The sequence below is a fragment of the Oncorhynchus kisutch genome, linkage group LG24 (assembly GCF_002021735.2).
Source record: "Oncorhynchus kisutch isolate 150728-3 linkage group LG24, Okis_V2, whole genome shotgun sequence".
Lineage (NCBI taxonomy): Eukaryota > Metazoa > Chordata > Actinopteri > Salmoniformes > Salmonidae > Oncorhynchus > Oncorhynchus kisutch.
Window position 1 is genome coordinate 26,820,043 of NC_034197.2, and position 16,107 is coordinate 26,836,149.

At 43.4% G+C, this 16,107-nt stretch overlaps 1 protein-coding gene across 5 annotated transcripts in view; it reads right to left on the reverse strand.

The window, feature by feature from the left end:
- Window positions 1-16,107, reverse strand: part of LOC109869766 (IQ motif and SEC7 domain-containing protein 1) — a 220,219-nt gene that overhangs the window by 59,469 nt on the left and 144,643 nt on the right. The window lies entirely within an intron of this gene.

Consider the following 16,107-nt stretch of genomic DNA (forward strand, 5'->3'; position numbering starts at 1 on the left):
GTCCAGGCCATCTGCATTGTCTCGCCTATGAACAGTCCTTAGCCGTGGTATATTGGCCAAATACCACACCTCCCCGAGCCTTGTTGCGTAATTATACCATCTTCATTTTGAGAAAGAAACTCACACACAGAAGTTGCAGACTGTTTGAAACTCACACACAGGCAAAGGTTGAGACTATGAGAGCTGTGCTGAATTACTTTCTGTGCTCCTTCTGAAAAGGAGAAGACTGATGATTTTTCACATTAACGACCTTCTCATTTGGCCGTTGACAGTAGTACAATAATTCATTTCACATAAAGTTGTTTTAGGCAAAAGTGCTCTGTACTAAATGATTAAGGCCAGCTGTGGGAGTGACAGCAGCCACGGGGCTAGTCGAGATAATAACCGAGAAGGTGATTAGCACTGAGTGACATCATCACCTAAGAGATCTGCTACAGATGGAGAGTTAAGCTATGGATTTAACAGGAGGAAATGAATGTCATGCAAATGGTGGGAAGGCTGAGATAAGGAACACCATATCACTGTGATTTGAGAGGTACAGTAGATCTCACCTTGAGGAAAAGGGGAAGGGCTCTTTTTTATCTTCCATACAATATTAACCTCACTTGCCAAGCTTCTAGATTCTCCTATAGTGATGTCAGACACCGTTGTTAAAAGAGGCTCACACAACAGTGAGGCCACAGAAGTATTCTGATTCTAATCTATGAGTGGGGATCCTAAAAGGTGTGTCCAGTAGGTCCTCATATAATGATACTGTAAAAAAAACAAGAGTAGCATGAACATAAAATATAGGCCTAAAGACAGGCTTCTATTGGACAGCCAGATAGCTAAAAGCATTGTGGTGGATTTCGGGGAAACTGCAGCGTCAGGCCCTCAAACATTTGTTAACTGAAGGAAATCCTAATCGGTTTCTAACCTCCTCTCTTTTCCAAAACTCTGCAAATCTGAGCGGAAAACAACAACTGAGTCCAAACCCCTGTCACAGAATGTACCTCTGAACACTGTCAGCCTATCAGTTTACTGGTGACGGTAACCTGGGAAGTTTGAGCTTTTTTTCAACTGCAACGGGACCCGGATCATTAGTATTTAAATATTAATTAAAAGGTTTACTTGAAAGCATCTCAAAAATGAAGGGGAAATGAGGAGATACATTATTCATGTCCTGAAATACCTCCATTTGTAAAGCCTTGGGTTTGTTGTAGCTGGCAGTGGACACATTATACTGTAGGTCACTGTGTAAAACATGGAAACAATGTGTCCTTTGAAAAAGCATATTCATGGGCAACTAAGATTTAACCAGTCATACTGTCTTTAATTTTTGCTTTTACTAAATGTTCTTATGCTCTGTGAAAATGAGAAGCTAAGCCAACTTGTCTTCAGGTCACGAGAGTGTTGAGAAATGTTTTCATGTCGTCAACACATTCCAGTGGAACCAGACATCCCGTGTGTACAAATTCCATTCATACTTCATTTCCAGCAAGTCTTGGAAGAGTGCAAGTCAGCACATCTACTGTCACTCCATATTCATAAAACCCCCTCCAAGCTGACAGGAAAGGAAGGAACAGAGACTTTTTACGAATGTGAGAACTTCATCTCATGACCCGAGCCACGGGCAAGGAGAGGCAATGTATATCATAAATGAATTATACAGCACCAAGTTTTATGTTTCAGTCGCTGCTTTTGATAAGGTCTGAGATGGTGCTAAATAATTTACTAGAGAGTGAGTACTAGAGAGTGAGTATGTACTGTAGAACACATGGATTCCTCCACCATTTTCAATGACAAATGACCCGACACGCTTACTTTGTTTTGTGTCCATTAAATCCATACAGAACCAAAATCTCCTGGACCTCATCTAACATCCTTTTGAAAGCCAATAGGGATAGAATCCCTTGTTCGGAATGGAGCGAGAATATTTTTCTTTCATTTATTTGGCAGGGACACTGTACAACAAAACATACATCTCAGAGTATGGGAAGTGATGCGTTGCACCAGATTTAGCTGAGAGAAAAAAAATCACTGGATACACAACATTCACACACCCACAAGACATCAACATCAACACAAAGCTCAAATCGGTGTGGATGAATGGGAAGAGAAGAGGGAAGAGACAGGATAAAGAAGGATTTTTAAGTGTTGATTTACATGGATTGTATATGTGTGCCATTCAGAGGGTGAATGGTCAAGACAAAAGATGAAGTGCCAGTTTGAACGGGGTATGGTAGTAGGTGCCAGGCGCAGCGGTTTGAACGGGGTATGGTAGTAGGTGCCAGGCGCAGCGGTTTGAACGGGGTATGGTAGTAGGTGCCAGGCGCAGCGGTTTGAACGGGGTATGGTAGTAGGTGCCAGGCACAGCGGTTTGAACGGGGTATGGTAGTAGGTGCCAGGCACAGCGGTTTGAACGGGGTATGGTAGTAGGTGCCAGGCGCAGCGGTTTGAACGGGGTATGGTAGTAGGTGCCAGGCGCAGCGGTTTGAACGGGGTATGGTAGTAGGTGCCAGGCACACCAGTTTGAACGGGGTATGGTAGTAGGTGCCAGGCGCAGCGGTTTTTGTCAAGAACTGCAACGCTGCTGGGTTTTTCACGTCAACAGTTTCCCATGTGTATCAAGAATGGTCCACCACCCAAAGTACATCAGCAAACTTGACAACTTTGGGAAGCATTGGCGTCAACATGGGCCAGCATCCCTGTGGAACGCTTGACACCTTGTAGTCCAAGACCCCAGGAATTGAGGCTGTTCTGAGGGCAAAAGGGTGGGGTGCAACTATTAGAAAGGTGTTCCAAATCTTTTGTTCACTCAGTGTTTGCTCCATAAGGCATAGTGTCTTATTGACTGCCTGCACAGTCCTGGTCTCTGTGAATTACTCATTAGAAGCCCTCAGGCTCAGCTCTCCCAGCTTGCACGATAAAACACTGGTCATTCCAAGGGTAGTGAGCCTCAACCGCAGTCTGAATGACACCAGACCAGTCAGGGGATGCACAGTTGGAGGAACTGAGGGATCCGTGAGAGAATATGAGAGAGGGGGATGGATTTCACTCCTGTGTCTCTCTGTTTGGCTCCTTTAAATGGAGATGTGTAGGTATGGGTGGAGTACAGTGAATGAATTGAATCATAAGAGACTGGTTGATGATTTTAAATGAGCTTACAGTTAAAGTGGCTACCACTGTAAAACCCAAACTGAATTTGGTCATCAAACATAAGCAGTGATTCTAATCCAATGAACTTCCTCCAAACTTGAGTTGTCACTCAGAAATAAGAAGTTGCTTTTTTCACAAGTCATGCTAGGCAGAGCTAAAGGACAGGAGAAACTGAGCTGGTACACAGAAACATCACATGCACAGCTCAGGTGGGACTGTGCTTTCACACCAGCCTCGCTGACAGTCAGGACATGACCCTTTCCTTTCCACACACGTGTACTATAGACATATATCAGAACCACAGAGCTGAGAGTCAGTCTTTACTGCCAGGAGAGCTGAACAGGAGGACCTGTGTGAGGGTGACAAGCCCAATTTATCAGCCTCTAGCTCTGAAAGGTTAAGTGAGTAAACATTGATTTGGGCAGAAGAAGGTTAAGTTGTTTTCAGCAGATGTTTGGTCTTGAGGTAAATAATATTCTATAGAGGCAGCAACAGAGTATCCCTGCTCGCGTGATGCTGAATACAGAGCACATTTAGGCCTACACGCATTGGAATGTGGAGAAAACACCTAGGATTCAAAACTCTGTTAATTCTGACTAATGATCGTTAGGGGAATACTGTCTCTCATTACAATCTCTAGCTGAAAAACAAAACTCAATTCACCCTCCACAGATAACAAGACAACAAAGAATGTGTTTATGAGAGAGAAAGGTGAGAAAGAGAGAGAGGGGAGGGGGAGAGAACGAGAAGTGGTTAGTATGAAGAAAGTATGATGAAAGCTCCTGCCTGACAACACATAGATACAAACCATTAATACACGATGACCCTGTAGTGTGCCAACCTCCATTCTGTCAAATGACTGATGAGAGAGATACCTCTCTTGGCTCTGTGTGTTTAATTTGATTTACCGAAGGCTCCTGTCCGGTCCGCTATAGGTTTATTTGAAAAGATGCCAATAGGGTGCTGCCGGCTGCTGAGCAGGATGAATCACCCAGGAGCTCTGCAGTGAGTCAGAAGAGAGAGCTGAGCTTGCTCTGGCTGAGGAGAGACATGGCTGCCCTGGTCCAGCATAGACAGGACAGGGGGAACAATCATTGGTCTACAGAGAGAAACAGCAGAGGACACAGGAGCCACAGATCTACAGTCACTGTTTGGACAAGAACAGTTAAGTTAAATAAACGTATGCGCACACACAAATAAACACTTATCTCTCTTTCTCCCCTCTCTTCTCTCCCTCCAGGCAACATTAATCAGTGTAACCATGAAGTCAGACAAAGTCAGTCAGTGCAAAGCAGCAGAGCCGGTACACCTCCGTACTGTACGATCCATGGATCTGGCAGCCTCTGCTCTCACCTGTAGAGACACTCTGGAGACACGGTCTGCGTTACTCACTGCCAAACACCGACTGAGCCAGCATGTCAACAACACCGCTTAAACCCCACTGCTGCAGCCACACACTGACTGAGCCAGCATGTCAACAACACCGCTTAAACCCCACTACTGCAGCCACACACCGACTGAGCCAGCATGTCAACAACACCCCTTAAACCCCACTACTGCAGCCACACACCGACTGAGCCAGCATGTCAACAACACCCCTTAAACCCCACTACTGCAGCCACACACCGACTGAGCCAGCATGTCAACAACACCCCTTAAACCCAACTACTGCAGCCACACACCGACTGAGCCAGCATGTCAACAACACCCCTTAAACCCCACTACAGCAGCCAGGTAGCTACTGCTTCAACCAGACATCAAACTCACACTGCCAGAAAAAAAAACATACCTTAAATGAGCCCACCTACCTGAGCCTCCATATATCTGCCTCCTCTGTGTCGAGTCACGAGCAGAGAAATGGAGAGAAGAGAGAGAGATGGAGCTGAAAGCCCCTGCACTATAAGGCAGGCTCTTTGATCTACATAGCGCTGAGGTCGGTAAACAGGCTGTTAGGCTAGCAGAGGAGAGGGGGATCGAGGTGGGATATAGTGCTGTAGTGTAGGCTGCCTGGGGTTGAAAGACATAGAGCACCAGACAGGAACCTGAACGTCAATAAAATAGGAAGGCTCTCCCTGCACTTTCCCCCCTCCTTCCTTCACTTGCTTTCTCCCTCTTCTCTGTCCCCTTTATACCACTCTCTCCCTCTCATACACTCAGCCATTTTTCTCTCTCCATTCATATCTCTCTATTTCAGTGCATTTATTCAGCTGTTGTGTTGATCCCAGGGCTCAGTGGGGACGTGTCCAGAGTCAGTGTGTTGCAGCGCTGCAATGTCACCACTGTCTCTCTCGCTCATGACCAGGGGAATCTAAGCTCTGTCAGCGACCACTGAAACAACTCAATTATAATATATACTGAATGAATATGTGCTGGCTCCCTATACTAAACATTGTATTACAATCTTTATTGGCTTGTAATAAACATTGTATTTCGATCTCAACTGGTTTGAATGAAACCACTTCTGTAGTGTATGAAAGGAAATTAAAAACTCATCACTGCACGTGATTGCACCATCTGAAACGGAAACTGTCGACATGGTGAGAGGAAAGCGCTGTCAGTATCATCAGACTTCTAGGAAACCTCAACCTCTGTCTTTCCTCTGGGCCTCGTGTCTTGTCCATGCCTCACCAGACCTCCCGTCTTTCCTCTGGGCCTCGTGTCTTGTCCATGCCTCACCAGACCTCCCGTCTTTCCTCTGGGCCTCGTGTCTTGTCCATGCCTCACCAGACCTCCCGTCTTTCCTCTGGGCCTCGTGTCTTGTCCATGCCTCATCAGATCTCCCGTCTTTCCTCTGGGCCTCGTGTCTTGTCCATGCCTCACCAGACCTCCCGTCTTTCCTCTGGGCCTCGTGTCTTGTCCATGCCTCACCAGACCTCCCGTCTTTCCTCTGGGCCTCGTGTCTTGTCAAGGTCTCACCAGACCTCCCGTCTTTCCTCTGGGCCTCATGTCTTGTCAAGGTCTCACCAGACCTCCCGTCATTTCTCTGGTCCTCGTGTCCTATACCCCTCAGCCCAGTCCTCTTGGTCTACGCTGTGCCAGAGACCACAATGCTCTGTCAGCACTTTTGTTGAACACAATGGAAACATCCCTCTCTTGATATGGAGGACTTGGCTAGTCCAGATTCCAGTAACTGTTGCCACAGGATTCCCCTATTGTAAACTAGCTGTGTGCTGTAAAACTATGTAATTGTTCAATTATTTTCAGATGTATCTTTATGAATTAATCTCGGAGACCCAGAACCAAAAACTTGCCTAAATGTGTCAGCTACTCGATGCATTTATGTTAAGAATGTCTGTCTCCGAGAGATTAGTATTAATCAATCAAATGGCTTTAATAGACTAATCTGTGTCAATTACTAAATCATATTAATATAATATTTCTTCCAGCAAAGCTGCTATGTTCCTCTCTGCTCTCAGCAGGAGCCCCCCATTATCTCTGAAAATAAGTAAGTAAATGCTGCCTATAAATATCTATAGAAACTACCTTGAGAGACGCCAGGGCGAGAGCGGAGAGAGTGTGAGAGAGCGATAGATACTCTGAGGGACATTCCTTCATCTCTTATTTTTCTGCCCTCCAATGGTTCACAGTGGAATATACAGTACCAGTCAAAAGTTTGGACACACCTACTCAATCCAGGGTTTTTCTTTAATTTTACTATTTTCTACATTGTAGACTATGAAGACTATGAAATAACACATATGGAATCATGTAGTAACCAAAAAAGTGTTAAACAAATCAAAATGTATTTTATATTTGAGATTCTTCAAAGTAGCCACCCTTTGCCTTGGTGACAGTTTAGCGCACTCTTGGCATTCTGTCAACCAGCTTCATGAGGTAGTCACCTGGAATGCATTTCAATTAACAGGTGTGTCTTGTTAAAAGTTGATTTGTGAAATGTATTTCCTTCTTAATGTGTTTGAGCCAATCAGTTGTGTTGTGACAAGGTAAGGGTGGTATACAGAAGATATCCCTATTTGGTGAAGGACCAAGCCCATATTATGGCAAGAACAGCTCAAATAAGCAAAGAGAAACGACAGTCCCTCATTACTTGCAATACATGAAGGGCAGTCAATACGGAAAATGTCAAGAACTTTTAAATTTTCTTCAAGTGCAGTCGCAAAAACCATCAAGCACTATGATGAAACTGGCTATCATGAGGACTGGCTCTGAGTTACCTCTGCTGCAGAGGGTAAGGTCATTAGAGTTACCAGCCTCAGAAATTGCAGCCATTTTAAATGCAACAGACACATCTCAACATCAACTGTTCAAAGGAGACTGCGTGAATCAGGTCTTCATGGTCGAATTGCTGCAAAGAAACCACTACTAAAGGACACCAATAACAAGAGACATGCTAGGGCCAAGAAACAATAATGGACGTGGAAATCTGTCCTTAGGTCTGATGAGTCCAATCTTGAGATTTTTGGTTCCAACCGCTGTGTCTTTGTGAGACGCAGAGTAAGTGAACGGATGATCTCTGCATGTGTGATTCCCACCGTGAAGCATGGACGAGGAGGTGTGATGGTTCTTTGCTGGTGACACTGTCTGTGATTTACTTAGAACTTAAGGCACTTATAACAGGTATGGCTACCACAGCATTCTGCAGTGATACACCATCACATCTGGTTTGCGCTTAGTGTGACATTTGTTTTTCAACAGGACAATGACCCAACACACCTCCAGGCTGTGTAAGGGCTATTTGACGGAGAAGGAGTGATGGAGCGCTGCATCAGATGACCTGATGGTTTGGGATGAGTTGAACCGCAGAGTGAAGTGCTCAGCATATGTGAGAACTCCTTCAAGACTGTTGGAGAAGCGTTTCAGGTGAAGCGAATGCCAAGGGTGTGCAAAGCTGTCATCAAGGCAAATTGGGGGTTACTTTCAAGAATCTAAAATATATTTTGATTTGTTTAACACTTTTTTAGTTACTACATGATTCCATATGTTTTATTTCATAGTTTTGATGTCTTCACTATTATTCTACAATGTAGAAAATAGTAAAAATAAAGAAAAACCCTTGAATGAGTAGGTGTGTGTAAACTATTGACTGGTACTATATGTCCTGTCATTTGTTAGGATAAACACATCCCACATCCTTTTATGTCTCCTTGTGTTGGGGGGCGAAACAGTTAGGGACCCACAGAGGGAAGTCTGTGGGTTTCTCTATCACTTACTACAACAACAAAAAACAAAGCAACTGTATAAGTTGGAGACCGGAGAGATATGAAGGTGACTTGGTTTGGGAACATTTTCAGCTGGGGATTGAGGCTCCTGTCCTCTGTTATAAAAAATCTAAACAACAGATGGAGCCAGTGCACAGCAATTTAGTACCAAAATCATTCTGTGAGTGAGTCAGTCTGCACTAAATGAGGGAGAATGTCAGAGAGAAAGAGAGAGGTTTGAGGAAATATATAGTGTGTTTGGGGAGAAGCAGGAGTGGGAGGACAAATAATATCGTCTCTGTCAGGGGAGCTAATTTGTGGCGGAGTATGAAGACGACAGTAACAGTACTGTATAAAGAGAGTGGGTTTGTTCTCTAAGTCCAATACCAAGACAGGGGAATGGGAGCCAGCAATGACAAGATGCTGATGTTTCTGAGCCAATTACAGTCTCAGAAACAGTTGTTAAAGAACTTTCTTCAGTGTAATTTTGATGGCCGAAAGCAATGATGGAGTAAGTGACCACTATTCTTAACTCCCCTGACAGAAAGATCCATAACACAACAGTTCTCTCTGGAATGCTCTGTTCTTGAGAGAATATACAGTGGGGCAAAAAAGTATTTAGTCAGCCACCAATTGTGCAAGTTCTCCCACTTAAAATGATGAGAGAGGCCTGTTATTTTCATCATAGGTACACTTCAACTATGACAGACAAAATGAGAAAAAAAATCCAGAAAATCACATTGTAGGATTTTTTATGAATTTATTTGCAAATTATGGTGGAAAATAGGTATTTGGTCAATAACAAAAGTTTCTCAATACTTTGTTATATACCCTTCGTTGGCAATGACAGAGGTCAAACTGTAAGTCTTCACAAGGTTTTCACACACTGTTGCTGGTATTTTGGCCCATTCCTCCATGCAGATCTCCTCTAGAGCAGTGATGTTTTGGGTCTGTTGCTGGGCAACACGGACTTTCAACTCCCTCCAAAGATTTTCTATGGGGTTGAGATCTGGAGACTGGCTAGGCCACTCCAGGACCTTGAAATGCTTCTTACGAAGCCACTCCTTCATTGCCCGGGCAGTGTGTTTGGGATCATTGTCATGCTGAAAGACCCAGCCACGTTTCATCTTCAATGCCCTTGCATTGAATTGCACACCCAATTTTTCAGTTTTTGATTTGTTAAAAAAGTTTGAAATATCCAATAAATGTCGTTCCACTTCATGATTGTGTCCCACTTGTTGTTGATTCTTCACAAAAAAATACAGTTTTATATCTTTATGTTTGAAGCCTGAAATGTGGCAAAAGGTCGCAAAGTTCAAGGGGGCCGAATACTTTCGCAAGGCACTGTACATGGCCCCATTCATTCTTTCCTTTACACGGATCAGTCGTCCTGGTCCTTTGCAGAAAAACAGCCCCAACGCATAATGTTTCCACCCCCATGCTTCACAGTAGGTATGGTGTTCTTTGGATGCAACTCAGCATTCTTTGTCCTCCAAACACGACGAGTTGAGTTTTTACCAAAAAGTTATATTTTGGTTTCATCTGACCATATGACATTCTCCCAATCTTCTTCTGGATCATCCAAATGCTCTCTAGCAAACTTCAGACGGGCCTGGACATGTACTGGCTTAAGCAGGGGGACACGTCTGGCACTGCAGGATTTGAATTCCTGGCGGCGTAGTGTGTTACTGATGGTAGGCTTTGTTACTTTGGTCCCAGCTCTCTGCAGGTCATTCACTATGTCCCCCCGTGTGGTTCTGGGATTTCTGTGATCATTTTGACCCCACGGGGTGAGATCTTGCGTGGAGCCCCAGATCGAGGGAGATTATCAGTGGTCTTGTATGTCTTCCATTTCCTAATAATTGCTCTCACAGTTGTTTTCTTCAAACCAAGCTGCTTACATATTGCAGATTCAGTCTTCCCAGCCTGGTGCAGGTCTACAATTTTGTTTCTGGTGTCCTTTGACAGCTCTTTGGTCTTGGCCATAGTGGAGTTTAGAGTGTGACTGTTTGAGCTTGTGGACAGGTGTCTTTTATACTGATAACAAGTTCAAACAGGTGCCATTAATACAGGTAACGAGTGGAGGATAGAGGAGCCTCTTAAAGAAGAAGTTACAGGTCTGTGAGAGCCAGAAATCTTGCTTGTTTGTAGGTGACCATTATTTTCCACCATAATTTGCAAATAAATTCATTTAAAAAACCTACAATGTGATTTTCTGGATTTTCTTTTCTCATTTTGTCTGTCATAGTTGAAGTGTGCGTATGATGAAAATTACAGGCCTCTCTCATCTTTTTAAGTGGGAGAACTTGCACAATTGGTGGCTGACTAAATACTTTTTTGCCCCACTGTAACTACACAGTAGACATTTGGAAAAGCACCACTGCGAAAACACTCTGAATGTTCACAAAAAAATTAATCTATAAAAAAAAACAAGAAGCCTGGCTGTATCGAGAGTGCCTTGTTGAAATTGTGATGAACTGTCATAATTGAGAAAAGCCATTCCGCAGTGAGGACAGAAGGAAGACATGCTAGGAGAGAATGAGCGTGTCTCTGGGGATGTTACCACCAAACACTGATGGAACTGCACACGGTTGTCACAGTAACAGAAAAGGCTGACAGAATAACTACTTTGTAATTGTCAGAGGACTGAATGCCCTAGAAGGATAAACAGTACACTTTAATGACTATTTACATGCAACAGACCCAACATTATAATTTCTCACAGAGGAAGGTACTAATTTAAAGATGTGGGAAACCATCCAAGTAGACCATAGGCCTACATGAAACCATGCTAGTCAACTGTATGTACTCAGCAGTGTGGGAGGGTGGATGTCCAAAATACTAAATAACATTACTTGTGTAGTTTGATGAAGTATTCCAGTATGCTACATCAATGGGCAGAGATGCAAACTGCTGAGGGCCCAAAAAGGTGACACTTTTTTGTGTTGCACTGAAACATGCAAGAAAATCCCTGCGAGGGGGAAATGCAGATTTTAACTAATTAAACAACAACGAATATGATCTACATGATGAGTCTCTGTGTGTAAAATAAAAAGTGGTTAATGTGAACCTAACTGAGAGCTAAAAGAAAATGTAAAGAAAGCAATCCAATGTTATTTGTTGCCTAGACTTTACTGCAAATGACACTCTTGAGAACAAATATTGCAGTTAGCCATGACAGCCTTTATTATAGAACGATTGTGACCAAACACACATCTAAATATTGCACTTGGGAAAAAAACATCTTAAAGTAGAAATAGAATGAAACAAACAACATTCTATTTTTGCTCTATTATAGTGGCCACTACAGCAGACATCGATCAAGTGCACAAGGCTACATGTGTGCAAAAATAATGTTCACTGAGTAAAGCATTTTATAATCCCCCCACACTCACACACAAGTGTTACTGTCAAATTCAATACAACAAAAGCAATATCTTTGGGCTACACTGCACATTATTATATTGTACACTTTCTGCCTGTGGACATCTGTTCTACAATGTGCCAGCAGAGCATGATACCCTTTGTTGGCATAATTGATCTCTTTCAGGCAGACAGTACACCTGGCATAACCCCTTTTATCCACTGTATTGAACAAGTGAGAAAGAGGGAAAGTGTGTGGGGTTCCTTTCACCTCCATAGTGGCATCCAGTTTAAGCCAGGCCCAGCTCCAGCTACACTTGTTTAACAAGAAACGCCTCATTTTCACATAATTCTCTCATTCTAAAAATTAACCACATACTGTAGAGGGAAAACAGTTAACAGATAGTGGTTAGTTCGTTAACTAGTTAACATTTTAAACAGATTGCCAGGTTCCAGTAAGCAACTAACGCGTTATAACTTGAGCTAATTTTCATAAACTCAATCATTTGATCGGCTAATGTCGCTCAACATTTCTCTGGCTAGCTAACGGAAAATTCGATCCAGCTAGCACGATTCTTAACAATGCTATCAATTCTTGTTCCACCACACTTTCTCCCTCACCTCAAACTTTCCAAATGTCAGTTGTTTTTCGGTTATAGCTCATGAAGTACGCTTTATCATTTTCTCACCCTTCACCCCCGTGGTCAGGCTTCTCACCTAATGTTACCTATTCGTTATCATTCAGGGGACGCATTGCCGTAAATGGCAAGCTGCCTTTCCACCCTCTGCTGTCATTCCAGAGCGCGCGCTGAGGCTGTAACTAGAAAGTTGGTCGTCTCTCGTCTCTTCAGTCGCGTGCTGCGCTGCATTCTGTTGTGTGAACTATTGTCTGAACCTTGGATACAGCCAGTATCGCTCCAAACGCGAACAACTCGTTCGCTTACTACAGCCAGTAGTCCAGTATTTGGATCCAAAAGAGCAAATATCGCCGAAAGGTGACTAGTTTGCATCCCTGAATGGGGCATTTTCTGAATTACTGCAGCAGATCAATCAATAGTCATAGTCTCATAGATGATTATTCTCAGTCTCAAAAATGTAATTAACTAAATCTATGAATGTGTTGTAATAATGCGATTCATTCCATTCTGAGAGCAGGACTTCCAACACTGAAAGGCCTATACATTTATCAGCACAGGATCAATCATCAGCCTGCTCGGAGAAATCTTGGCCAATGAATTAGTAATGTTTCAGCTTTAAACTAAGGCCATGGGTTCTGTATTTACTCCTGTACAGTCTCTCAGATACACACAGAGCTGAAAGAACTCCAGGCCGTGTCAAGATATTGTACAGTATTTCTCTCACTTTTTCTCTCTTCCCCATGTTCTCGGTCTCTCTCACACACAAAGACACACAATACAACTTATTGTGCATTAGTTACAGCACACATGCAGTCGAGCACATGGTCAAGCTGGATGGAGAGCATGTTGTGGGGTTAAGAGCCTTGCTCAAGGGCTAACGGTAGAGGAATATCTTCAGGATGTGAACCCATCAGCCCTCCAAGTGCCAGATCAATTCCGCCTGTAGCAGCGCCTTACTGTGTGCGTACGTGTGTGTGCATGTGTTTTGGGAGCGTGTGTGCTTGTGTGTGTGTGTATACATGAGGAATATAAACCATACGGTGCAGAGTGTGTGTGTAGAATACCAACCATACGGTGCAGAGAGAGTGTGTGTGTGTGTGGAATATAAACCATATGGTGCAGAGTGTGTGTGTGGAATATAAACCATATGGTGCAGAGAGTGTGTGTGTAGAATACCAACCATACGGTGCAGAGAGAGTGTGTGGAATATAAACCATATGGTGCAGAGAGTGTGTGTGTGTGTGTGGAATACAAACCATACGGTACAGAGAGAGAGTGTGTGTGTGTGTGTGGAATATAAACCATATGGTGCAGAGAGAGTGTGTGTGTGGAATATAAACCATATGGTGCAGAGTGTGTGTGTGGAATATAAACCATATGGTGCAGAGAGTGTGTGTGTGGAATACAAACCATACGGTACAGAGAGTGTGTGTGTGTGTGTGTGGAATATAAATCATACGGTGCAGAGAGAGTGTGTGTGTGTGTGTAGAATATAAACCATATGGTGCAGAGTGTGTGTGTGGAATATAAACCATATGGTGCAGAGAGTGTGTGTGTGTGTGTGGAATACAAACCATACGGTACAGAGAGAGAGAGTGTGTGTGTGTGTGTGTGTGTGTGTGGAATATAAACCATATGGTGCAGAAAGAGTGTGTGTGTGTGTGGAATATAAACCATACGGTGCAGAAAGAGTGTGTGTGTGTGTGGAATATAAACCATATGATGCAGAAAGAGTGTGTGTGTGTGGAATATAAACCATATGGTGCAGAAAGAGTGTGTGTGTGGAATATAAACCATATGGTGCAGAAAGAGTGTGTGTGTGTGTGGAATATAAACCATACGGTGCAGAAAGAGTGTGTGTGTGTGTGGAATATAAACCATATGGTGCAGAAAGAGTGTGTGTGTGGAATATAAACCATATGGTGCAGAGTGTGTGTGTGTGTGTGTGTGTGTGTGTGTGTGTGTGTGTGTGTGTGTGTGTGTGTGTGTGTGTGTGTGTGGAATATAAATCATACGGTGCAGAAAGAGTGTGTGTGTGTGTGTGTGTGGAATATGAACCATATGGTGCAGAGTGTGTGTGTGTGTTGTACATGAGAGCTGCAGTGCAGCAACATGAGCTCATCACTCCTCTTCTCCTCTCATCCCCACCCCACCCCTTCACTCCTCTCTCACCATTACATAAGTTAGTGCAGCACGCTCCCCTCAGGCACCCAAAGAAATGAGATGCAAAGGAATGTCATCAAAAGTAAGAGAGGGTAAGAGAGGACAAGAGCTGCAAGAGAACGATGCAGAAGAAGAGATGTGGGCAGCATATGTGTTTGAGACAAGAGCAGTCACAGCTACATAGCCCCTACACACTGATCATGTAAAATGGAAGTATATACCAGAGTCAAGGGACTCTGCATTTCAGTGTATTCTGCTCACAAACACTAGAATACAATGCTGCAACAGAAAGTGAAAGAACTGGGATCGTGTGAAAGAGAGTAGTTTCACTGCCATAGCAAAAAACACATATGATGTAGTGTACCTACCAGATGATCTAAACCCAATGAATTTATCAGGACTCAGGAGTCTGTACGTCATTAACATGTACATTTAGTCATTTAGCAGATGCTCTTATCCACTGCGACTTACAGGAGCAATTAGGGTTAAGTGCCTTGCTCAAGGGCTCATCAACAGAATGTTCACCTGGTGGGCTCGGGGATTCGAATCAGCGACCTTTCGGTTACTGGCCCAACACTCTTAACCGCTAGCGCAGTGTTTCTCAACTCCAGTCCTCCAGTATCCCCAACAGTACACATATTTGTTGTGGCCCTGGACAAACTCACCTGACTCAACTCAATGAGGTCTTGATGATTAGTTGACAAGTTGAATCAGGTGTGCTTGTCCGGGGCTACAACTAAAATGTGTCCTGTTGGAGACACTGGAGGACTGGAGTTGAGAAACACTGCGCTAGGCTACCTGTCGCTATGAGCTTCACAAGTAAATAAACCAGACTGCCAACAGCCTCATTTGCACTTCAAAGCTGCAGGTTGAAGTTTAAATGTTTAGTAGCAGAAATGCAGCATAACTCTGAAATGAATAGATATTAAAACAGTAAGTACATCAGCCACTAATGTCTAACTTGGTCTCACAAACAACACGGTAATGGAAGGCGGTATATTACTGTTATATTATCCTTGACCTTAGACCTTGGAACTCTTTCTAAATCAGTTGGAATGTCTTGTGTATGTCAGTTTATTCAAGGTCATTATTTGCAACATTGTTAGAGAGGAAGGTCGGCCTTAATGTTTCATCTGTCTGTATTCCACATATGCTTGTCACAGGATAACCTCAAAACTGGATCACAATAGATGTCCAACTGCAGTACACACTGATCACACTAAGATGTCACGTTGGGCAATCACAGAAAGGGCTTGATGTATTCAGAGTTCACGGTACAGTCTCCCCTCTGGGAGTAACACAAGTTTCAATTATTCAGAGAAGTGGACACTTTCAATCCAACATTCAATAGATCTGAAGAACTGTGTACACACAGAGAGCTTAAGATGCTGTAGGTGGAAAATACTGAGGTCAATTCTACTGGAATAATGCCCTAGGTCTGTGTTATCATCAATATCCCACCAAACAAAATACAATCGTAGTTCTATAATGCTACAATACTCAACATTAGAGGGAGTTACAGTAGTCACATGAATTCTCGATTGGATATGCTCACTTGGGTGCTAAAATCAATCATGAACACAGGTGTGAGGAAACATGCTGAATCAACTGTAAACTTGTGAATCCGGGCCTGACGCAATTGGATG